The 25,600-nt window shown below is 43.3% G+C and overlaps 1 pseudogene; it reads left to right on the top strand.

The window, feature by feature from the left end:
• Positions 1–22,001: 22,001 nt before the first annotated feature.
• Positions 22,002–23,037, top strand: LOC140711436 (histone-lysine N-methyltransferase SETMAR-like; annotated as a pseudogene).
• The last annotated feature ends 2,563 nt before the right edge of the window (positions 23,038–25,600 follow it).

Raw genomic sequence — 25,600 nt, 5'->3', positions numbered from 1 at the left:
TGCAGTCAGACAGTGGAAGGTTGTGGTACGGGAGGGATCATAAACTCTTTAAGCTCCTAACCCACTAGTCCTCAGGAATTTTGAGAATAGACGTCCCTAGAGCCCCCACGCTCACGTTCAGTGTTGAAGGTCAAGGACTCTGCATTTGCACCGCTGTTGGCTTCGTCGCCCTCACCTGGCTTCACTATGAATTTTTCCATGAAGCAAGGGGACTGATTTCACGCCTTTATGAAAACGTTTGATGGGATTGAAGCATTTTCTCTTATAGGAATACTTCCATCATAGACACAAGATTTCTCTCTCAAGAAACTGACCTTCAGATGAGGCACCTGATGCCCTGGAAATTGGTGTAACCCCTGCTGTGCCCATCTGGCCCCACCCTCTTGTGTGGACCCACTGCCCTGGGAGGGTTTCGTAGTAGGGTGCTTTGTACTTGGTGGTACCATTGTCCTCTTCCTTCTTAGTTTCTTTTCCTTCTTAGTCTCTCTGGTTTTTTTTTTTTTTTTTTTTTTTTTTCCACCTTGTTTAAAGTTTTTATAGTGCCTGTATGTCTTTAGAAGTCAAGTGTTTGATTTGGTGAATAATGAATGTAGGAGGGAGGGAAGGAGGGAAAGAGGGATCTGTCAGAACTTCCCGCTGAGATCACTGCTTAAGAAGGATGGATATTTCTATGCTAACTTTACAGTATGATCCTAACACCTCTGGTGGTTAAATCCATTGATTTTAACACTAAAATGAATTTTAAAAAGTGAAGCCTTAAAAGCTCTTTTTAATGTATGAGATACAGGTGCTTTTTGTGTGCTTGAGTACAAAATAATGTGAAGAGTGAAACCTATGTGGCCATAGCATCCTAAATTCATCTAAGTGAGGAAGAAATGCTTGCTGACTGTCTATTATGGGCATGGCCCTGTGTTAGCACAATAGAAACTGCTAAGAAGAATAAACTATGTGCTCAAATAATTAATAACCTGATAGGAAGAATATGATCATTTACTCATCTGCTAATTCTTCTATTATTTATAAAGTATTGATTCAGAGCCTGGTGTGTGTCAGGCTTAGGGCTGGCTGGACAGTGGAGGTAGAGAGGTGAGAGAGGATGAGACAGTTCTGCCCTCTGGGAGTCATGTGGTCTGAGTTTACACAAAAACGAAACCTCGAACAGAACCAAACGTGATAGACACCTCTCAGAGCCATACGGGCCCATGGCTATGCTGTCCAGTACTGTTCCCCGGCCACATGTGGCTGCAGAACACTGGAAATATGGCTAGAGAACTGAGGAGCTGGCATTTTAATATTACCTTGTTTTAATTCGTTTAGGTTTAAATTTTACAAAATGGATACTTGACTCAGTGATTGGCAGACTTTTTAGTATGTTTGGAACAAACCTGGGCACTTGAAGGTACTCTTTTAATTGTAAATTTTACGAGATTGACTTACACATCAAGTACTTCCTATAAAAACTCAGCATCCTGCTGGGTGCAGTGGCTCACACCTGCAATCCCAAGACTGGGAAGCTCAGGCAGGAACTTCTCTTGAGTGCAGGAGTTTGAGACCCGCCTGTCAACATAGGGAGACCCCGACTCTACAAAAAATAAAAAGTTAGCCAGGTGTGGTGGCATGCGCCGGTAGTCCCAGGTAGTCGGGAGGCTGAAGGAGGAGGATGCTTGAGTCCAGGAGTTCAAGGTTACAGTGAGCTATGATCACACCACTGCACTCCAGTGTGGGTGACAGAGGGAGACTTTGTCTTGAAAAAAATCCCCCAAGCCAAAAAACAATTTAGCATTCTAAGTGAGATGTGCTATAAGTTGAAAACACAAATGAATTTTGAAAATTAGGTACAAAATAAAAGAACATAAAATAAAGCATTGATAGTTTTTATGTTTGTTACATGTCAAGATAAAAGAATTTTAACTATTTTAGGTGAAATAGAATAATATTACAAAAAATGATTTCATCACTTTCTTCCTTGTTTTAAATATGACAGCTGGAAAATTTTAGTTCCATTTGTGACTTGCATCTAATTTTTATTGAACAGCGTTGGTCTAGGAGTTTTGAAGGAAAGAGAAAGTGTACCATGAAGTTAATGTTTTGACGTGTTACAGAACCGATTGGACTGAGCAGCTGGAGAGGGTAGAGGGCCCTCCTGAGAGAGAAGACTGCACAATGGCATGGTGTAGGGTAATGCCAGGTGAGTTGGGTGTGCGGGAGAGCCCTGGGCATTGTGTTCCGGGAGCAGCTGTCAGAAGAGCTGGTCAGGACAGTGGAGGGTTTAACATGGGAGCCTTGACCAGCCAGGCCAAGTGGGCTGAGCTTAGTCCAGGTGGCCCAGAGGGGCAGGGGGCACGGTGATAGGAGCAGCTTTAGTGATGTTTATCTGACCTCAGCGTGCAAAATGGGATGGAGTGGGGAGAACCAGAAGCAGGGAGACGTGCTGTGACGACCCCACAGTCCTTCCGGAAGTATCCCGTAGGGTAGAAGGTGGGCTTCCTCCTTTCAGCCAAGACTCTAGACAACAAAGAAACAAAGCAAACCATAAACACTTCGTGAGATTCTGGCCGGGCGCGGTGGCTCACGCCTGTAATCCCAGCACTTTGGAAGGCCATGGCGGGTGGATCACCTGAGGTCAGGAGTTCAAGACCAGCCTGGCCACCGTGGTGAAATCCCACCTCTACCAAAAATACAAAAGTTACCCAGGTGTGGTGGCGGTGGGCGCCTGTAATCCCAGCTACTTGGGAGGCTGAGGTTGCAGTGAGCTGAGATCGCACCATTGCACTCCAGCCTGGACAACAGGAGCGAAACACCGTCGCAAAAAAAAAACTTCATGAGATTCTTCTATGAACTAATGTGGGCCTTATCCACATTCTGTTTCCTACAAACTACTCTTCAGTAAATCAATTTCCTCCCCTTGAAGTGTTTTTAAAAATGTTTCTATTTAACTCCTGTGCTGCTGCGTATCGCCTGGGCCTTGTCCTGGAGCCTGGGATGCAGTCACGTTAATCACCTTGTGAGGGGACCTGGTCAGTGTGCTTGTCACTGGGCAGCCACTCGTCTCCAAAGAGAAGGAAATCCATGGGGTCAGCCACAGGAAAAACATATTTCGAGAAGTGAATACTAATTATTACAAAGGATCTGAGAAGTTCAAGGATCATAGAATTGTAAAACAGCAAGGACTTCTAGGTATCATTCAATCCAACTTTCTATTTCATTAAGGAAACAGGCCCAGAGAGTTTGATGACATGTCCAAAGCCACGCGGCAGCGAGTTAGCAGCAGAACAGCGATTAGAATCTGTGCCTCCAGGCTTTCAGGAGCCTTCCACCGTGCCACGTGGAATACTGTCCATTAGGAACATGAAACATACAATGAGTCAAGAAAGATAAGGTTAAACAAGGAGGAACTGTGAAAGGTAATAGCTGGGTCTATCTATATATAGAGAGAGGTTATATGAGCACACGCTGTCCTATGAATAAAAAGGCACGCGGTCTCTGTTCTCTCCAATGTAGCTCTCTGGCATGTCATTGGCTGGTCCTAAATGGCTTGGGGACAGCTGCCCAGTGTTGGGACGTGAGGGAGGAACACTTAATCCTCATTAAGGAGGGGCTGCAGGGCGGCAGGCCAGTCCTACCACCTCCCCAGGAAGGTTTTCAGTGTCACAGCCTCTCCCTTCACAGGTCTGCAAGGGAGAAAGAAGGAGAGGACTGCAGTGGGAGAGAGAAAAAATAAGAGAGGGAGAATGTCGAAAGGTCGAACTGAGGGCTTGGCTCAAATGTAAACGTTCAGAACATTATGAAGGCTCTTTAAATAGACCTCTCACAGGTGAACACAGCGACAGAGAAAAGCCGCCGGTGCTCCAGGGAACTAAGTAAATAAGCACAGACGTCAAATGTTCAGAGTTGGATGGGGCTGGGGTGGACCAGGAGCTCAGCAGAAAGTAAAAGAACGTCTTTGGTTTTAATTGCCAAGTCCTGTTCTATTAGACGGCACCTGCGGAGTTGCTCATATTTCAGGAAATATTTTCTGCTGAGGGACTTTCAGAGGAATATGTGAAAATCCAGCCTCAACTCTGAACTAATGCAGTGTCTGAGCCATGAGTAGGATTCATAAATAGCTTCGGCTTTCTTAAGGAGTCCTTATGCCATTCAACGAATCTGACTATCAGCATGTGTTTTACATATTTTCCTTGACAATGGAAACCCAATGATTATCATTAAATAATTAGAGAATCCTGTATAATGCAACACCTGACCCCTGGAAAAAAGCCACACAAGCTGGTATCCTCCCGACCTTGCTGTGTTTTTCTCTCTGAGCATAGCATGAGTGGGCATAAAACAAGAATAAAAACACAAGCAATGGCTATGTTTGGCTTTCGATTAGGCATTAAACCTCAAACAGTTGCTAAACTTCTTGAACTCCATGGCTTCAGTCCAGGTTGGAAAGCAGGTCAAACAAGTCAAGCTGAGTAGAGGATGCAATCTTTTGTTCTCAGCAGGCTTTGAAGATTGTTTTAGGATTAATATTTAACTTTAGGTCTTAACCATTTTATGCCTCAATTTCTTCACATACAAACAATACACAAATCTTGCAATGAAAGAAGATCACACTTCCTTGTAAATGTAAATAGTATAAACTCTTTCCTTTGGAGGGTAAAGCAAAATGGTAGAGTTGAGGCTGTAGAGTGGTGTGGTCCAATAGGCGTATAATGTGAGGTCCAAGCACGGGAGTGTTAACTTTTCTAATAGCCACATTTAAAAAGTCAAAACAAGTAGGTGAAATTAATTGTGGTAGCATACATATTTTACTTATTAATTTTAACAGCACATTTTTGTTTTTGTATGTTAACATGGAATCAATATTTTAAAAATTATTAGTGAACTATTTAACATTCTTTTCTTTATACAAGTCATCAAAATATACACTTATCGCACATCTTAATTCAGGCCAGGCACATTTCAAGAGCTTGATAGCTGTATGTGGCTAGTAGCTACTGTATTGGGCAGGGTGGTTCTAGAACCAAAACGAATTGACTGAGAAACTGCCTGATCTTAAGCAAGTTACTTAAGCATCCTCAGTTTCCACATCTCTACAATGGGAATAAAGATAGTGTCTATCTTGTTGGATTTGTCATGAATATGATATGAGTAAATATATTTAAAACCTTAGTGCAGTACCTGGCATAGATTTGATCAACCTGTGGCAACTATCATTATTAGTTATCATTCTTAGTACAAGGGATGAATGTGTTAAATTATCTCAAAATGTGGTGATTCCAAGCCAAGTGAAATTGAGTTGAATTTACAGCTTAGTTTTTTTAAATTTTGGTGCAATTGTTTAGTAGCCAAAACCAGGAAAATATACTTGAAATAGTTCATTCTATGATTTCATCAAACCTGTCATTGAAAAATTCATAAAATGGCCTCTCCCCACTCCCATGGCAAGAGGAAGTAAGAATAATTCTAACTGGTTACCTGCCAATTTTTACTCCAGCTTGTCAAAAACATTTGAAGCAGCTGAATAGTTTTGCGTGATTATACTATTTGTAAAAGTACATGCACTTACATTTTGAGGGGCAGAATTTTGATTTTGGAGCTTTCCAAAATAGTAAAGCATTCCATTTAAAGCTGGAATCCCTTCCCTAGTTTTCTAAAGCAGTGTTGCCTTTGAATGACAGCCACATGCTGTGTGAATTCTGCATTGTCCTGGAGTCTCAGTTTCATTGTGATGCTCCAGATGCACACCAAGGGAATGCACCTGTGCTTTGTGGCCACAGGGGCCATTTCATGGTATGGATGTCTTCTTAATCTCTTTTTTCACACCTGGGAATGAGTATAAGAGAGGTGTAAAATTTGATCAGGCCAAGTTACCAGGCCTTATCTACATATGGCCAAGACTAAGACCTATCAGTGTCTCTTGCTGCACAGTAGTAAGAAGACCCACAGGGAGTCAGGAAAGCATCATTTGGCGTTCGTTTTGCCCTGGTTCTTAGTCTTAGTGGTGGCACCAAACATCTCTGTGGCATTTGCTCCCCACATCTGCCCGTGCTGGGACCTTGAGTATAGTCCGTGTTTTAAAATTTAATTAATTAATGTTTTTTGAGACAAGGCCTGGCTCTGTCACCTAGGCTGGAGTACAGTGGCATGATCTCAGCTCACTGCAACCTCGACCTCCCAGGCTCAAACCGTCCTCCCACCTCAGCCTCCCAAGTAGGTGGGACCACAGGCACCCATCACCATGCCTGGCTAATTTTTAAATTTTTTTTGTAGACACGAGATTTCATCATGTTCCCCTTCCTGGTCTTGAACTCATGAGCGCAAGCAATCTGCTCATCTTGGCTTCCCAAAGTGCTGGAATTACAGGTGTGAGCCACCATGCCCTGCCTAGTTCATGTTTATCACTTCTGCACATTTGCATCTTCTGTAGGTTTGAGGGACTTGGGGGCTGATCAAGGAAAGGGGGGACCACAAGAGGCAATCACACACAACCTTTACTTGGTGACGTGAAGGGAAGCCCCTCACAGCATGAGATAGCCAGAGGCTCCAGGGGGCCAACATCCAGAAGGAGAGGAGGGATCAGTGAGGGGCTTCTGTGTCTAGATGATGTTGCTCAGCAGCAGAGGTGAGTCCCTGGATCAGAGAGCCCTAAAGGGAGGTAGTAGCTTGGGGTCTCATCATTGCAATGCTGTATCGTATCAACGGCCAGCAGATGCTGGGTGAGGTTTCAAGGAGTGTGCAAAACAGGTGGACTGTAAATGGCTAATAGTCTACTTGTTTGGGTTATTTAAAAAATAACTGGAGGTATTAAAGTTTGAGTTTGGTGCCTGCAGGCTTTTGAGTTAATTGGTCTCAGGTTGCAGTGGTGGAAAAAAACAACTGAGGGACCAATACACAGAAGCCTTCTTTGATTCATTTATATAGCAGTCTTTCATTCTATGCGTAAATAGCGTGACTTGCTGGAAGGACTACAGGTGAAAGCTTTGGGTTCAGGTTATGACTCTACTACTTACTGCGTAGCTGTTTCTTGTTGTCCTCATCCATAAAGCGAGGGGTGGGGCGAGCTGACCGCTCAGTTTCCAGATCGAAATATTTACGACTCTTGGCTTCTTGAAATATCCTCATGATGGTAGACAGTGTATGTTTCGTTATTATCATTTGTTGGCTAGTACTCTGAAGCAGAGAGTGGATAGATGCTGATCTTTACATAACACTCACCCAGTTCCTCACAGAGAACTGGATTAGAACTCAGGTTTGTGGACGTCTACATCCTTTGCATTTTCTACTACTCTGATGGGCAAATAAGGGGAATCTTCGGAAATGAAATTAAAATTCTGCCACTGCACATAGGTGTAGCCCAAGCCAAAGGTAACCCAAATTGAAGATTTATAGGAATGCCATAATATTGTTATCCTGTTTTCTTTACATGTTTACATTTATAAACATTCAGAGTAAAAAAAGATAGCACCATTGTTTTTACTCGTTACTGCTTTTTGTTGTCACCTTACGTTTGTTCATGTTTTATGATTTAATAATCATATTTCTAAAAATTTGTTTTTTAGAGGCGGTGTCTCACTGTGTCACCCACCCAGGCTGGAGGGCAGTGGGACAGTCATAGCTCACTGCGGCCTTGCACTCCTGGGCTCAAGTGATCCTCCCACCTCAGCCTCCCAAGTAGCTGGGAATACAGGCGTGCACTACCACGCCTGTGCTACATCTTTTATTCTCTCAGTGACAGTGTGCAGTAGTGTGCTGGTATTGTTTAACAAGCAGCTCTCCAGAGAAGAAGATTTACTAAGTTCTGTGGTGTGAATATTCTTACCAGAGCTGAATTCGGGTTACCAACATGAGGTCACTGACTGCTGAGTTGGGAAAGGCAGGCACAGTCAGGCCTTGTGAGCCCACGTCCAGGACACTGTGGAGAGTGAGGTTCAACCAGTGCACTGGCTCTTGCTTGATCCACCCATAGATTCTAAACTCTCAGATCACTGATCATGCTTGTAAAAACATGCTAAATGTTTGTTCCCGGGGGCTCATTACTCCATGGGTGTAGAAGCTGTGTTATCCTGTTCCCCACTATTTCGAGGACTTAATCTTGCTTCTTCATTTGTTGCTTTCTTAAAATTGCATAGCCAATGAAATGTGATTCCTGAAGAGCCCACACCTGGTGACGTTGTGCATGGGTACCAGTATTTCCTCCACACCCATAGGGCTCAGTCTTATTCTGCATTGATTTCTCTAGTGAGCTCTCACTTCTAACAAAAATCCTCTCTGTGTTGGTCATTACTATGATGATTAATGACTATTTTTAATAAAGAATATCAATTGCCTACTTGCAGTTGATACTGAACCCATCTTGGGGACTGTGCTGGAGAAATACACTCTCTGTTTTACTCACCATTATTGGTACTGTAGAGTTTGGCTTCCTCTTATGGTCATCAGCCAGGGAGTATTTCTTTAGCAAGGAGGGAGGTTTACTTAAAATTAAATGAGTTTTAAAATCTTTATCCTAAAACGTGTCTGAATTGTAAAATAAATCACTCTGGAGATTCGGTAAATTTTCTGGCCCTGAAAGCTTCTATATTTGACTGTCCCGGAACACGGTGTTCTCTGACTGTTAAACCATGTCCATTTGTTCCTGGCTCCAACACTTCAGAGGACTTTGTGGCCTTGTTTTCCAGATCTGAGTTTAATTGGAGAGTTAATTATCTGAGCAAGAACATGTAAGCCAAGTTGAGTTTGGGAGTGAAGCCTATGATCTCTGTTCCACTTCAATAGACAAGAAGGTCTTTGTGAATCTTTGTTGATTTATATTTTTACATAAGCAGATGTTCCATATAGCAAAGGGAAGAAGTCAGGGAGAGGAGCCTGTAACAAGATCATGTTTAGCTAAGATGAGTACAAACGTCCTTTATCTCTTTGCAATAACTTAGCCCAGGAAGACCCACAGCCAGAACTGTGAGATGTTCGGTTCAGTTCCAAGCAGGCGTCTGAGCTACTCAAGCAAAACAGGAAAGCACGAGGGTTCATTCGCGTGGCCTCAGCCTTGGTCATGATTTCTGATCAGCATGTGCTTCCCAGATGGAATTCATAAGCACCTTGAATAATTTATCCTTCTTCTCATTCCAGAAATTCTTTAGTTAGGTATTTTCAAAAGTTTCTTTCTTTTAAATCCACATGACCCAGGCTACTAGACTGCCTTCACTAATTCATGGTTTCCATGGCAACCAACTGACGGCTCTATTCAAGTCCATCTACAACAACCTTAATGCAAATGATGTAACATTGCTTAACATAGGTGTTTCTTCTCTGAAGCAGCGTTAGATTCCCTACACTTCTGATGACTGTCTCTTAAAGAATCCTCTCCTCCACATCACAGGTTTTACACATTTTGTCGTTCCCAGAATCCTATATCTTATCAAATTGTTGTTTTACTACAGGGAAACTACGTACTAATCTCGGTCTCCTCATCTGAAAAATGAGGATAATAATATTCCTATCTATTTTGTAAGATTAGTTCAAGATTAAGATGGATGCTGGGCACTGTGGCTCACACCTGAAGTACCAACACTTTGGGACACAGAGGCGGGAGGATGGCTTGAAGCCAGGAGTTTGAGACCAGCCTGGGCAACAAAATGAGAACCCTACTCTACAACAACAACAACAACAACAACAACAACAACAACAAACTAGCCAGGCATGATGGTGTCTGCCTGTATTCCCAGCTGCTCAAGCTGAAGCAGGAGGATCACTTTAGCCCAGGAGTTCAAGCCCAGAGTAAGCCGTTATCAAGTCACTGAACTCCAGCCTGGGTCACACAGCAAGATCCCATCTCAAAAAAAAAAAAAAAAAAAAAAAAGAATGAGACGGTGATGTGTAGGTGCTTGAATGTAAAGAAGCACTTGGCATGGATTACACAAATGCCTACTGAGACCAGGTGGGAAACATGAAGGTGAGAGAATCCAGGAATAAGAAAAGTGACAGTAACATCACAAGGAAAAATGGCGGCTGACACTAGGCGACGTTATCTGGCTGGTGGACTACGAAAATGCGGGTCCAGGCCCATCTGAAGGCAGCAGCTGCCACTGAATTTCAACCAACTGTTGTTTTTTTGGGAATATGCAGCCAGTGTTGCCAGTTCTTCTGATTTCGTTTTTAAGGAAGAACCAGAAATCCAGATCTTAAAAAAAAAGAAAAATCCGGCCGGGCGCGGTGGCTCAAGCCTGTAATCCCAGCACTTTGAGAGGCCGAGACGGGCGGATCACGAGGTCAGGAGATCGAGACCATCCTGGCGAACACGGTGAAACCCCGTCTCTACTAAAAATACAAAAAACTAGCCGGGCGAGGTGGTGGGCGCCTGTAGTCTCAGCTACTTGGGAGGCTGAGGCAGGAGAATGGCGTAAACCTGGGAGGCGGAGCTTGCAGTGAGCTGAGATCCGGCCACTGCAGTCCAGCCCGGGCTACAGAGCCAGACTCCGTCTCAAAAAAAAAAAAAAAAAAAAAAAAAAAAAAAAAAAAAAGAAAAATCCTAATTTTTAAATTCTGGCAACAAATTCACACTGAGTATATGTATATGTACACGTGTGTGCACACTCACTGGGTGGGACAAGCAATATGTATCTGTTGTCTGGAAGGAACCTACGGGCATCTAGTTTGAGACCTTTGCTCTAAGACATTTTTAGAACCATTTATAAGTCTGGAACGAGCTAGATATTAACCTCTGTTTGTTTAATCTTGTCACTCGTACTTGCAGATGTGTGTTAGGAATGTACTGAGAACCACTGGAGAATGCCAAGAAGTGAAATTTCCAGGGAGGTTATGTTGGCTCAATGTTGGGAGAAATTTACTGAGAATCAGAGATGCTGAAAATAGGACGCAGAAAATCACTAGACACGTATTAGAAGGGCCAACATTCAGAACACTGACAACACCAAATTCTCGTGAGGATGTGGAGCAACAGGAACTCTCACTCATTGCTGACGGGAATGCAAAATGGTACAGTCACTTTGGAAGATAGCTTGGTGGGATTTTTTGTTTTGTTTTGTTTTGTTTTTTAACAAACCTAAACATACTCTCACTATAAGATCCGGCTATCACACTCTTTGGTATTTACCCAAAGAAATTGAGAAGTTATGTTCACACAAAAACTTGTAGACAGATGTTTATAGCAGATGTATTGATAAATGCCAAAACTTGGAAGCAACCAAGATGTCCTCTGATAGGTAAATGAATAAATTGTGGTACATCCAGACAATGGAATATTATTCCATGCTAAAAAGAAATGAGCTGTCAAGCCATGAAAAGGCATAGAAGAAACCTAAATGCGCATTAACAAGTGAAAAGAACTAATCTGAAAAGGCTACATACTGTATGATTCCAACAATGACATTCCGGAAAAGGCGAAGTATGGAAACAGTAAAAAAATCAGCGGTTGCCAGGAGTTGTGGGGGACGAATAAACAAACAGAATACAGAGAATTTTTAGGGCAGTGAAAATACTCTGTGTGATACAATAATGGTACGTGTCATTATACCTTTATCCATCATATAGAACGTATAACACCAAGAGTGAATCTTAATATAAACTGTGGACTTTGGGTGATAATGATGTGCCAATGTAGGTTCGTCAGTTACAGCAAATGTATCACTCTGGTGGGGAGGTTAATCGTAAGGGAGGCTACTGTACATGTGTGTGCAGGGGATATAAGGCAAGTCTATCTATCTTCCTCTCAATTTTGCTGTGAATCTAAAACTCCTCTAAATAATTGCTTGAAAAATAAGATGGAGACAAACCAATAACATATGATACATAAATCTTGAAAAGATCTTATTTCCGGGGGAAGAAAGAAACAAGAAAATAAATTCTGTTCAGGACAATTGCAGAAGTTTAAATAGAGGTTGTATATTAGATGGTATTATTCAATTAATATTAATTTCTTGGGTGTGTGTAGTAATAGAGAGTGCTGTAATTATGTAGGAGAATTTCTTTATTCATAGGAGATGCATGCTGAAGTATTTAAGAGTGGAGTGTAAGAACGCATACAACTTAGTTTTAATGGTCTACCTAAAAAAAGTGTGTGTGTGTGTGTGTGTGTTGAGAGAAGGAGAGAAGGCAAATGTTAATAGAAAGAGTGGCTAACCTAGGTGAAGAGTATCCACTATGCTGCTACCCTTTCAACTTTTGTATAGGAGTGTAATTTTTATTTTTATTTATCCATTTTAAAAATTTAATCGAGACAGGGTTTCACATGTTGCTCAGGCTGATCTCAAACTCCTGGACTCAAGGGATCCTCCTGCCTTGGCCTCCTGAACTGCTGGGATTACAGGCATGAACCAACTTGCCCAGCTTGGAATTTTTACTTTTAAACAAAAGGCTGGGCATGGTGGCTCATGCCTATAATCCCAGTACTTTGGGAGGGCAAGGTGGGTGGATCATCTGAGGTCAGGAGTTCGAGACCAACCTGGTCAAACCCTGTCCAGGCTGAAACCCCATCTCTACTAAAAAATACAAAAATTAGCTGGGCATGGTGGTGCATGCCTGTAGTCCCGGCTACTTGGGAAGCTGAGGCAGTAGAATCGCTTGAACCCGGGAGGCTGAGGTTGCAGTGAGCCGAGATTGCGCCACTGCACTCCAGACTGGGTGACAGCACACGACTCCATTTCTAAAAAAAAAAAAAAAAAAAAAAAAAAAAAGGCTGGGCATGGTGGCTCATGCCTGTAATCCTAGCAATTTGGGAGACCTAGGTGGGCAGATCACTTAAGGTCAGGAGTTCGAGGCTAGCCTGGCCAACATGGTGAAACCCCGTCTCTACTAAAAATACAAAAGTTATCCAAGCGTGGTGGCAGGTGCCTGTAATCTCAGCTACTTGGGAGACTGAAGCAGGAGAATCACTTGAACCTGGGAGGTGGAGGTTGTGGTGATTCGAGATTGCACCACTGCACTCCAGCCTGGGTAACAGAAGGAAACTGTCTAACAAAAAAAAAAAAAAAAGATTTCAGATGAGGTAAGCTGTGAGCTTCTGGCCATGGGAATCATTCAAGTTGATTTACTTGAGGGACTTCGGCTGGGAGTGTTGATGCAATGGCTGACTAGTTGGACCTCTATAGATGGCTTTCAAGTCCTTTATTAAGGGTCTGCTAGGGAAGGACCCAAAGAGGCACATCTAGAAGGCTTCAGCTGTTCAATTCTGCAAGCCATCCGTTTTAGTTTCCTTACTTAAACGAGAATTTACCTAAGTGAACCAGTTCAGTTCTAGACTTATGATAGGTGTGTATCTAATGCCATTTTTCTTTTCGTTTTTTTACTTACCTATGTCATAACTGAAGTATTAACATCTTACTAAAATCATATTAGGAATCAACTTCAGCATGAAGGGAAGTATTTTCAATTTCTGTCCAATTAAAACCTATTCTGGTGAGTTGTAATATCTAAATCCAGGAAATAACCTCATATTAACACTTAAAGAAATGATTTGAGGCTGGGCACGGTGGCTCGTGCCTATAATCCCAGGACTTTGGGAGGCCGAGGCGGGCGGATCACCTGAGGTCAGGAGTTTGAGACCAGCCTGGACAACATGGTGAAACCTCGTCACTACTGAAAATACAAAATTTGGCCGGGTGTGATGGCGTGTGCCTGTAATCCCAGCTACTTGAGAGGCTGTGGCAGGAGAATCACTTGAACCCAGGAGGTGGAGGTTGGGAAACATAGTGAGACTCTGTCTCAAAAAAAAAAAAAAAAAAAGGAAGTGATTTGAAGTTCTTACTTTAAGGGTACTCTCATCCTCAGCTCCCGCTTAAGGACAAATGAAAAGATGTGCTACCTTAAAAGTTTCAGAACAATCAGATGGCACACAGAGATGCCAGAACAAAACGGAACACTTCGCACAGACATGTGGACGTCTTTGGGAAGTCATGGCTATAACCTAGAATTCCCGGTGTGGTCTCCTCCATGTGGATGCTGAAGGGCTCCTCTCTGGTAAGCTTCGCCTCCCTAAGGGCACCCTGCCCACGTTGGCATCAGTAACTACAGCACTCCGTGGAGCTCACTCTCACGTGGAGTGTCTGCTGTCCCCGCTGGCATCTCCAAATGGGCACATTCTAGGATCTGTCCTCATACCGTATTTTACTTGACCTTCTAAATGTTTTCTGGGATCCTGGAGCACTATTTTCAATTTGCCCACCTTGGAACCTGTTCCGGTTCTCATTGCCTCCGTAGAAACCACTCTGTCTCTGGGTTTCCCAAATGCATCTCCCTGGGACACACAGCTCTGCTCTCCAGAAGCCCACAGTCACAGTAGGGCATGCCATCTCGAAGCCCTGCCTTAGAGGCAGGTTTGCTGGAATATTTGTAGGAGCTGGGTGAGAATCCAAGTAGAGGCCCATATGACCCCTGTTTAAGTGCATAAATGTTCGAAAGCAAGTTTATGAGCTGTTAAATATACTATGTTCTACCCGCCTTCCTTGGCAAATATACTTTCTCTTGATGCCCTCCAGGCAAAGACCACCAGGAATATACTTGGAGTGAACAAAATTGGGGGGGTTGACTCATTGCACTGAGAGATCACACCCCATGGGGACCCAAGGAGTATCTCAATCACGTGTAGAAGGGAGTTGTTGGAGCATTTGGGCTAATGATGGGGAACTTGCGAGGAGGGTTCAAGGAGGCACAACTTTGCTCTGAATTAAATAGTCACCATCAGAAAGTGGGGGTAGTTCAGTGAGCAGGTATCTTAACAAAGCAGGGCTCATGCCGTGACTGGTAAAGGAGTAGTGGTCACTCATACTAGCAAGGAAAAAGGGATGTGGTCATTGTTGTGGTTTGGATAATGTTCTTGTTTTGGTCTGTGCTCAGATATGATTACAGACTGGTCTTGTTTTCATCTTGCTCCATCCTGGTCACAGAGTGGCCTTGTCTGATGCTGGTGTTTTGTGAAATTGTTTGGGTTCAACTGGAGAACACCAGGGCCCATCTGAGAACTGGAGCCAGCTCCTGGTGACACTGGTCTGGGTAATGGTGCCACGTTGCTTTTCTCTTCCTCCCTCATAATGACAAGGAGGGTCATGTTTGAATTGAGAAGTCTTGAGCTCCTCAGTGTTCTGAACTGGGACATGGCAGTTGGGGGGACCCATCTCCATACCCCTTCTCCTCCCACTCCTCACTGGCTCCTTCCTGCTCTGAATTTGTCTTGCACTGTGAAAGGCTGAACACTCACGAGTATGCACATCCCGTTTCACACATCCAAGCTGACCCCTCGCTACCACTTGGGCCTAGAGGTCCAGTCATGCTGGCAGTGATGTACATCCTTGGGAGGATCATCTCTGGAGAGAGGCCCCCACAGGCCTGGTAAGGGCTTGGGCTGCTTTGGCAGGCAATTCCAGGGCCCTGGGTACCTGGAACATAATCTAGGAGTTGGCTGCAGGTGGATCATGCCTTTGGTTCAACAGATTTCTCCCCTCATGGGGAAGGGCATGGCCAGAAGCAGGCCACAGGGGACCCCTCTCTGGTGTGGGCCCAGGAACCCTCTTGCCTAGATCTAAGATGGTCTGTCTATAATTGTTGACTCCTTGCCTTGACCCATTCATTTTATTGATCTCCTGAGTCTGGCTAGACTTCCACTCCTGGTCTCTAGCTTGCCCAGTTCTGTTGTCACTTATGCCGTTGTATGATGACAGTCACTTAGCACACATGTATGCATGCACACACACATGCACATAAACAAAAGAGGGGAACCCAAATTGACAGTAACAGTGAGACCTGTTCCATATTTAATGCCATTTCTAGTCCCGCAACGGTTTTTTTTTTTTTTTTTTAAATAGAGACGAGGTCTTGCTATGTTGCCCAGGCTGGCCTTAAACTCCTAGGCTCAGGTGATCCTTCCACCTCAGCCTCCCAAGTAGCTGGGACCACAGGCACGTGCCACGGCACTTTGCTCCATCAACTTTTTAAAAGGAAACACAACAATACACAAAAACTGACTTATACTTAATGTTTGTATAAATGGCCTAACTCCGTAGGAGTAAAAATAGGCCCCTAATGGGCCAGTATTTACCAAAATGCAGTAATGGGTGAGTCACATTTCCTGAGAAGCTATACTTCCTCTTATAATTCTATCTTCCTTAAAGATGTTTTGGTTTCTAGATTAGAAACAAGGTTAACATTTCCAGAACGAATGTTCATAATGGATTTTAGTTCTTACCTAAGAATATTTGAGGTTCTTCTCTTGATCCTTAACTATCAAAAGAGGAAAAGTCTTTATTATTCTAGAAGGTGGAGAACATGACCTCTCATTTTTGTGCTCAAAGAATACCCCTTTAGATAATAATAACCTCCAGTGATGACACTTTAGGATGTTGGAGACGAAGGTTTTTCAAGCAAGGCAGTGAGGGGTTATTGGTGTAAATATTGATCTACAGCTGACCCCATGAGAAAGGGCATCCTGAAGTTTTTATTTTTCTCACCCGGAAATTTTTCTCACCTATTTTTCTATCCCTTACATTTATGCAAAATAATATTTGTCCCTTCTTTCAGGTACTAATATTTAAAACATTTTCACCTTGCTGTTGGTCACAGATCAGTGAAATTTCTGAGCGCTATAAGTGTGTATTTCCTTCTTGAATCTTCCATCTGTTCTTCCTTTCATTCCATGAGTACGATCAATGAAGGAGGTAGGTTTGGAGTCAGACTTTCTGTTGAATCTCAACTGTATAATTTAGAGTTCCTGCACCTCAGCTTCCCACCTTAAAATGGGGAAAATAGGCTGGGCACGGTGGCTCACACTTGCAATCCCAGCACTTTGGGAGGCCGAGGTGGGCGGATCACCTGAGGTCAGGAGTTTGACACCAGCCTGGCCAACATGGTGGAACCCTGTCTCTACTAAATAGAAAAAATTAGTTCAGTGTGGTGGCACGTGCCTGTAATCCCAGCTACTTGGGAGGCTGAGGCAGGAGAATCGCCTGAACCCAGGAGGCAGAGGTTGCAGTGAGCTGAGATCACACCACTGCACTCCAGCCTGGGCAACAGAGCAAGACTCTGTTCAAAAAAAAAGAGGGCTGGGGGCGAATAACAACAGTTACTTCATAGGGTTGAAAGGATTAAATGGAAATTGCATTTAACCTGGCACACAGTAAGCATTTACTTACATGCTGGCACACAGTAAGCGTTCAGTAAATGTATGTGTTGATTTTTTTTTTTAACAGTATTTAATGAATGCCCACTATTGATGAGGCACTATGCTAGATGCGGAGGATACAGTAGTGAACAAGATGTGTTTTCTGTTCTCTGGGGACTGACAGTACACAGATGGAGGCAGGCAGGTAAATAGTCGGGTATAATGTGATTGGAGTTGAGATGCCATAGAAGTGCCCCCTATACGGTTGAGAAGTCAGGTAAGCCTTTCCAGGGCTGATGTCTCCACTGACTCCTAAAGAGTGACCAAGAACCAGTGAGGTCATGTGGGGTCTGATGAGGCATTCGGAGCAGCAGGAACAACAGCATGTGCAAAGTCCCAGATGCAAGAACGACCGTGGACACTGCAATCCTACCATCTAAGCTCCTCAAATCCTTGATGCACTAAGAAAGAGTGAGAATAAATTAAACAACTTCCCCGCCCCCTACATCTTTCGTTCTTTTTGAGTTTTTCTCTGTTTCTCAGAAGTCCCAGGTGGAGCCCAGAATGATGGCCCCTCGTGTAGCGGGGCCAATGTGATGCTGCTTCTGCATGGACAGCTTCAGATCTTGCCTGACTTCCCTCTCCCCTTACACATCCTCAGCTTTTATGTCTTGTTCATCACCCCCTCTCCCTGGGATTTTTCATCCCAGGGAAGATTTGTTTTAGCTTCTTTTACGCTTTTAGATTTAGTTTGTTGTTTTTAAGGTTAACTTTCTTCCCATTCCATAAAGTCTTAGATTTTTTTCCCCCACTGTTTCCTGTTGTTCTTAGTGCCTTCAACGGATGGTCATTCTTAAATTTTTCATGTGTTTATTTCATTCCTTTGTCTTGTGAGCAGTGAAGACTAAAATGTGTTTAGTCCCCAAAATGGTCTTTAGGATATAGTATTTTCCTTCACACTGATCATCTTCCTTGCTATACAATGCTTTTACTAGGACTTAGCCCATTTTTAGGATGTTCTTGACCAAGATATCGAAATTGGTATTACAATAAAAATGTCACATGCTTTTGAATAACATACCTTGCTGAAGCCAAAATAAATCATTTCTGCTGGCTATTTAAATGGAGTCTGAGATACTTGGGCACTTAAAAATCCACAATGAAAATTTGCCCAGAAGCGTTAGTGACTGGCTCAAAACTGAATATCTTAGATATCTCAGAAAATTATCACTTTTTTTTTTTTTTTTTTTTTTTTGAGATGGAGTCTCGCTCTGTCGCCCAGGCTGGAGTGCAGTGGTATGATCTTGGCTCACTGCAACCTCTGCCTGCCGGGCTCAAGTGATTCTCCTGCGTTAGCCTTCTGTGTAGCTGTAGAGGGGCAATGCGGTTACAGGCATGCGCCACCATACCCAGCTTTTTTTTGTGTGTGTGTGTTTTTAGTAGAGATGGGGTTTTGCTGTGTTGGCCAGGCTGGTCCTGAACTCCTGACCTCAAATGATCTGCCCACCTCAACCTCCCAAAGTGCTGAGATTACAGATGTGAGCCACTGCGCCCAGCCTAAGAAAATCATCACTCTTAATCCCGATTGTGATACCCTCACCCACCACCCTTTCCAATGATAACAGCAGAAGTCAATAGATTTTGCACTTGCTTTGCTGAGTGAATGCAAGCACTAGCTCATTTAGTCCTTATAAAAACCCTACAAGCTAAATACTATTATATTATTTTCCTCTCTGTACAGATGAGATTTCTCAAGAGTTTAATGCTCTGCCCAGTTTCACACAGTGAGATGCGACATAGCTGAGGTTGAGCCCTTTTCAGAAGTTCACTCGATATTACTTTGCTCTGTGGCCAGATGACCTTGAACCCATAAAGGAGCAAGTGATAGAGAAATTGGAGGTGTTGATTAGCAGTCAGGTGGGCCAGTGCAAATTCTATGGGTGCTGAATTTGTCTCCCTATTTGAAGTTTGTAGTCAGGTGCCCTGTACCTCTAGTTAGCTAGACTAGAATATAGTTTATTCTTTGCTGCTGATTTTCAGTATCTGTAGGTCTATTGTTAGCTTTTTCTTAAGTGTGCTTATAGTATGGTGTTCAGATTTTGTTTGTTTTGTTTTTGTTTTTGAAATACGCCCTCAGTCTGTCGTCCAGGGTGGAGTGCAGTGGTGCTATCATGGCTCCTTGTAGCCTTCACCTCACCAGGCTCAGATGATACTCCCACCTCAGCCTCCTGAATAGCTGAGACTACAGGCATGTGCCAACATGCCCAGCTAATTTTCATATTTTTTGTAGAGACAGGGTTTTACCATGTTGCCCAGGCTGGTCTCAAACTCCTGGGCTCAAGTGATCCACTTGCCTTGGCCTCCCAAAGTGCTGGGATTACAGGCGGGAACCACCATACCTGGCCCTATGTTGTGATTTTTAAAAGGTATCTTCCTTATCTTTTAAGAGATTCATATTGAAATGATGTGATATCTGTGATTGGCTTCATAATAGTTCATTTGGTGGAGGAGGGGGAATGGGTAGCACTAAACTGAAATAAGATAGGCCATGATTGTTGTCATGAGGCAGTAGATAGATGGAGTTCATTATACTATTCTCTATATGTATGTGTGTGTTTGACACTCACCATAATAAAAAACAACAAAAATTTTTTTAGCTACATCGCTCATCCCCTGTAAGGATGTCTTCTCCCTAGCTCCCTTGGCTGATTATATTTCGTTGTCATTTTGAACACTTCTGTAAATATGTCACTTAAGGGCAGCACTCATCCAGGCATCCTCCTTGTGGACTCTTTTCACTCCTCTGTGACAAGACTTATTAAAAGCTTGGTTATTATCATGCATATTTTCCTTCATCTTCCTGCATCTGCCTTTTTGTTAAAGCAGCACTTGACTGCTAGCCCAGGTTTTTCCTCCTGGACCTTTTCGCATCCATTCTCTAACACATTTTTCTCCTGACAGTTCGATTTTGTGCAGTTAATTATAACATGACATTGGTGCGTTTTCCCTACACAAATCCCTTCCCAGAAGTACTGCTGTGTTCCAAATTTTAGGAGAATATTAATTCTTTTTTACTATTATGAAACTCGAATGGCTCTCTGGTGCATCTTTCCTATGAGAGACACTCACATTCTTATTAAAACAGAGTTCGGGTTTGAATGATGGGCTCATCTATTTATTTGTGCATTCATTAATTCGTTCGTCAATGAAAAAAGTATTAAATACCTATACCTATTGAGTACTGCAAAGAAGAATCTGCTGTCTTGAATACTAATATTTTTGCAGGGATTTTTATAAAATATTACTTTTAAAAAACGTAGCCTGGGTGCGGTGGTTCATGCCTGTAATCCCAGCACTTTGGGAGGCTGAGGCAGCGGGTGGATTGCTTGAGTCCAAGAGTTCAAGACCAACCTAAGCAACATGGTGAAATCTGATCTCTACAAAAAATACAAAAATTAGCTGGGCGTGGTGGTGTGCACCTGTAGTCCCAGCTACTTGGGAGGCTGGTTTGAGGCTGGGAGGCAGAAGTTGCAATGAGCTGAGATTGTGTCATTGCACTCCAGCCTGGGCATCAGAGGCAGATCCTGTCTCAGACAACAACAACAAAAATGTGTTATGCTGAAACTGAATTTGGAGCCATAGCTAACATTAGCTGAATTTTTTTCTGTAGGGATCATAAAGCTCATGTTTCTTTTTACATAGTATGCACTAAAAAGAATGATAAGGGGGAGATTCATTTGTTCATTCACTCAATAAATATTAATTGAGAGCCTCGTGTGTGCCAGATACTTTCCTAAGCTCTACTGATATTTTGTTGAACAGATGTAATTCCTGACATCTTGGAGTTTATATTCTAGTGGAGGAGACAGATAACCAAAATAAACAAGTTTGCACACAGTGAGTCAGAAAGTAAGGAGTGGGCAGAAAACAAAGCAGTGAAGAGGAAAAGGAAGCACAGGCTGTGATGTTAGAAAGGGCAGTGCTGTGGACTGAATGCTGGTGTCCCCCCAAATTCATATGTTGAAAACCTAATCCCCAATGTGATGGTACTAAGACGTGGAGCCTTTGGGAGGTGACTAGATCAAGAGGGTAGATTCCTCATGAATGGGCTCATAAAAGAGGCTCCAGAGAGCCAGCTAGCCCTTTCCACCACACGGGGACATAGCTAGAAAGCACCATCTAAGAACCAGAAAGCAATTTCTTCCCAGACACCAAGTCTGCTGGTGCCTTGATTTTGGACTTCCCAGCCTCCAGGATCATGAGAAACAAATGTCTGTTGTTTATAAACCACCCAGTTTATGGTGTTTTGTTCTAGCAGCTTGGAGGGACGAAAACAGGCATCCAGGAAAGACCTCCTCGGCTTTTGAGTGAAGAACTGAAAGAGTGAGGGGGCTGGCCTGGGTGACTTGGGAGCAGAGCAGTCCAGGTAGGGCCTGATGCAGGAGCTGCAAGGAGGCTGGTCTGGTGTGGCTGGGGCAGTGATGGGAGGGAGAGAGAGGCAGGAGGTGGGGCTGAGCGGCCAGAGCCCAGGGCCCTGGGGGCAGGGAAGGCCAGGCTCTTCCTCTGAGTGAAATGGGAAAGAAAACTTACACTTGAAAAAAATCACTCTGGCTACTGTGTTAAGACCATAGGAGAACAAGGGCGATGGAGACCAGTCAGGATCCCAAACAGTAATTCCGGTGAGAGCAGGTTGCTGGCAGGCGGATAGTGAGAGGTGACTGGATTCTGCACATGTTTTGGAAGTACAACTGATATTGGTGCAAAAGTAATTGCTGTTTTTGCATTGTTGAAATTTGCTGTTTGACACTGGAATACATTCTTAAATAAATGTGTTTATGTTATACATCATTTCAATGCACATTTCTTGCTTTTTTTGGCTAATGAGTTATTACTTGTTATTTTATATTTAAGGCTATGGAAATGATGTTAGACAAAAAGCAAATTCGAGTGATTTTCTTATTTGAGTTCAAAATAGGTCATAAAGCAGTGGAGACAACTCGCAACATCAACAACGTATTTCACCCCAGGAACTGCTAATGAACGTACAGTTCAGTGGTGGTTCAGGGAGGTTTTGCAAAGGAGACGAGAGCTTTGAAGATGGGGAGTCTTGTGGCTAGCCATCAGAAGTTGACGATGACCAGTTGAGAGCAATCATGGAAGCTGATCCTCTTACAACCATACAAGAAGTTGCTGAAGAACTCAACGTTGACTATTCTGTGGTCGTCCGGCATTTGAAGCAAATTGGAAAGGTGAATAAGCTTGATAAGTGGGTGCTTCATGAGCTGAGCGAAAATTTTAAAAATCATCATTTGAAGTGTCATCTTCTCTTATTCTACACAACAATGAACCATTTCTGAATCCCATTGTGAGGTGTGACGAAAAGTGGATTTTCTACAACAACTGACAACTGACAATGAACAGCTCAGTGACTGGACCGAGAAGAAGCTCCGAGGCACTTCCCAAAGCCAAACTTGCACCAAAAAAAGGTCATGGTCACTGTTTGGTGTTCTGCTGCTGGTCTGATCCACTACAGCTTTCTGAATTCCTGTGAAACCATTACATCCGAGAAGTATCCTCAGCAAATCCATGAGATGCACAGAAAACTGCAGCACCTGTAGCCAGCACTGGTCAACAGAAAGGGCCCAATTCACCACAACACCCAACCGCATGTTGCACAACCAACGCTTCAAAAGTTGAATGAATTGCGACACAAAGTTTTGCCTCATCTGCCATATTCACCTGACCTCTCGCCAATCGAAGATCACTTCTTCAAGCATCTCAACGTTTTGCAGGGAAAATGTTTCCACAACCAGCAGGATGCAGAAAATGCTTTCCAAGAGTTTGTTGAAACCTGAAGCATGGATTTTTATGCTACAACAATAAGCAAACTTATTTCTCATTGGCAAAAATGTGTTGATTATAATAGTTCCTATTTTGATGAATAAAAATGCGTTTGAGCTTAGTTATAATGACTTAAAATTCATGGTCCAAAACCGTAATTACTTTTGTACAAACCAATATTTGTTGCTGGGTGGGATGTGGGGAGTGAGCGAGAGAGGAGTCAGGGATGATGGCAAAATATTTGTTCTGAGCAGTTGGAAGCTGGAGTCATCATCAGTTGAGGTGGGAAGACTGCAGGAGTGGCAGCATTAAGGGTGATCAAGAGATTGGCTTGGGTGTGTTAAATTTGGGAGCATTATCAGACATTCAAGTGGAGATGTTAAATCAGATCTGTGGTTTGAAGTTCAAGAGGGAAAACCGACTGGATAAAAATTTGGGAGTCGATATTTCCATCAATGGCTTCCTAGACTATTTATAAAGTTAAATGAAGACCCCAAGTAAAAATTTCGGAAACATGCTTCATAGCCTCTGTTAATTGCCGAAAGTCTCCCTGTGGTTTAGAATTGAAAAAGGATGGTATAGTGGGAAGAAAAAAAAGTTTTTGGTATCAGCCAGACTTGTTGGAATCCCTGCTCTACCACATAATAACTGGGTGACCTTGAGAGAGTTACTCAACTTCTCCGAGCTTCTTTCTTCTTTAGAAAAATGACGATTCGCTGTACAGCTCCAGGGCTGTGTGAGGCTAAAATCTGATAATGGATAAACAGTCCACTTGTACAGAGCTGGGAAGTGCTGGATGATGTTAGCCCTTTTTTCCTCTGATAGGGACTGCTTAAACGGTATTTATAGCAAAAGGCCTCACCAGCCATGACTGGGTTATCCCTAAGGTGTGGGGAAATTAATGCTGGGTTGAGGAGAAAGCACCCGGAGAGCGTGGAGGGACCCAGAACCCACCTCCCACTTCACACATCCCCACCAGTGTGATCCTAGGCTCCACAATGTATCTGTTAAGTTGAATTCTTGTCCATTTCGTGTAACTTGGCTAATTTAAACCTAAGGACTGTTTTGGCATTTAAATATTTGCAATCATACACAGTTTCTGGGAAATCCCAAAGGCTTTAGAGGTTTTGCCTTCAAGCGGCGGGTCCTGAATATTGATGAGCAGCTTGCTTCAGAAACTGGTAGTGCAGAGTCCAGCCAGCATGGTTACAGGATTACAGGGAGGATCCCAGAACCAGAATATTTGATCCCGTTAACTCGATAAGGCTCTCTCTTGATTAGCCACCGACAAAAATCTTGTATTAATGTAAAAACACGGCATCTTGTTTATTTTCTACGAGCCTGAATTTTAGCAATCTTGAAATCTTGAGTCTCTTTCTAATTTGCTTGATTCCTGACTAAGGGGTCTATACAACTGAAGGGGGGCAGCAGGGGGTGAGGAGTAGACCCCCTATTCTCAGAGCAGTTGCCTCTCCGTGAGGGATGCCCTCTCTTGGTAAAACCACAGGAGTCCTGCTACTCTGCCTCCTTCTTGACTTCTTTCTGGAGGCCTGAAAACACCCTGTACCTCAAACCCGGAAAAGCCTCCCTCCATCCTGGTTTGAATGGGGTCTCCCGGTTGTCCTTCCCACTCAGCTCAAGCGCATCCTGCGCCCAGCCCCCGCACCACCCCCCGAGGGCCTGGAGGGAAGGACAGGTTTACAATGGCTCATTTTTTCTAATAATGTCTCTTGTTTGTCTCTGTGCTTAGAACTCTGTCTGTAGTGGGTTTAAAAGTCTTGCTCCTTGAAACGTGAGGCAAAGGGATCCACAGACCTGGGAGAGGAGCGGGCTCCAGCTTTCCTACAGTCTGTGCACTAGAGACTTGGAGCCAGTTTTTCTTAAATATTAAAGGAAAGGGTGACTCCACAGGGCTAAAGTTAAGCCATGGATTTAAAAAATAAATAAGCAAATTATTATTTTTTAAAACAACCTTTCTCCTCGTGATGCTCCTGAGCTGTTTACTCTTGGAAAAGCTCCTGGAACACCAGTGTTCTCAAGTCACCTCCCACATGGACGGGGAGAGCTGTGTGTCCTTGTTTCTCCCTCTCTCCAGCCTGGAGGGACCTGTGAATTATTCCAGCCTGAGCCTGTGATCAAATTCCCTGTGAAGTCACATGACGATTCCATTATAGGTGACTGTGAGAAGAGATCTCAAGAGGTTCAAAGGCTCTGCTTTCCTTGGGGCCCTAGCACTGCACAAAAGGAGTTGCATTAATAATTGTATAAAAAAGCTTAAAATCACGGTTACTTTTTTCTGATCATAAAAATTATGTTTACCTGGGCACATCCAGGTTTTGTGAATCCTAAAGCTTATGCAGCTTGGGAATACTTTTTTTTTTTTTTTAATCAGCTAATTAAAAAAAAAAAAAAAAAAAGGATAGGCTAGGCGTGGTGGTTCATGCCTGTAATCCCAGCACTTTGGGAAGCCGGGGTGGGCAGATCCTGAGGTCAGGAATTCAAGACCAGCCTGGCTAACATGGTGAAAACCCATCTCCACTAAAAATACAAAAATTAGCCGGGTGTGGTGGCATGTACCTGTAGTTCCAGCTACTCGGGAGGCTGAGGCAGGAGAATTGCTTGAACCCGGGAGGTGGAGGTTGTAGTGAGCCAAGACCATACCATTGC

The sequence above is a fragment of the Chlorocebus sabaeus genome, chromosome 3 (genome assembly GCF_047675955.1).
Source record: "Chlorocebus sabaeus isolate Y175 chromosome 3, mChlSab1.0.hap1, whole genome shotgun sequence".
Taxonomy (NCBI): domain Eukaryota; kingdom Metazoa; phylum Chordata; class Mammalia; order Primates; family Cercopithecidae; genus Chlorocebus; species Chlorocebus sabaeus.
This window is presented reverse-complemented; position numbering and strand designations above follow the sequence as displayed.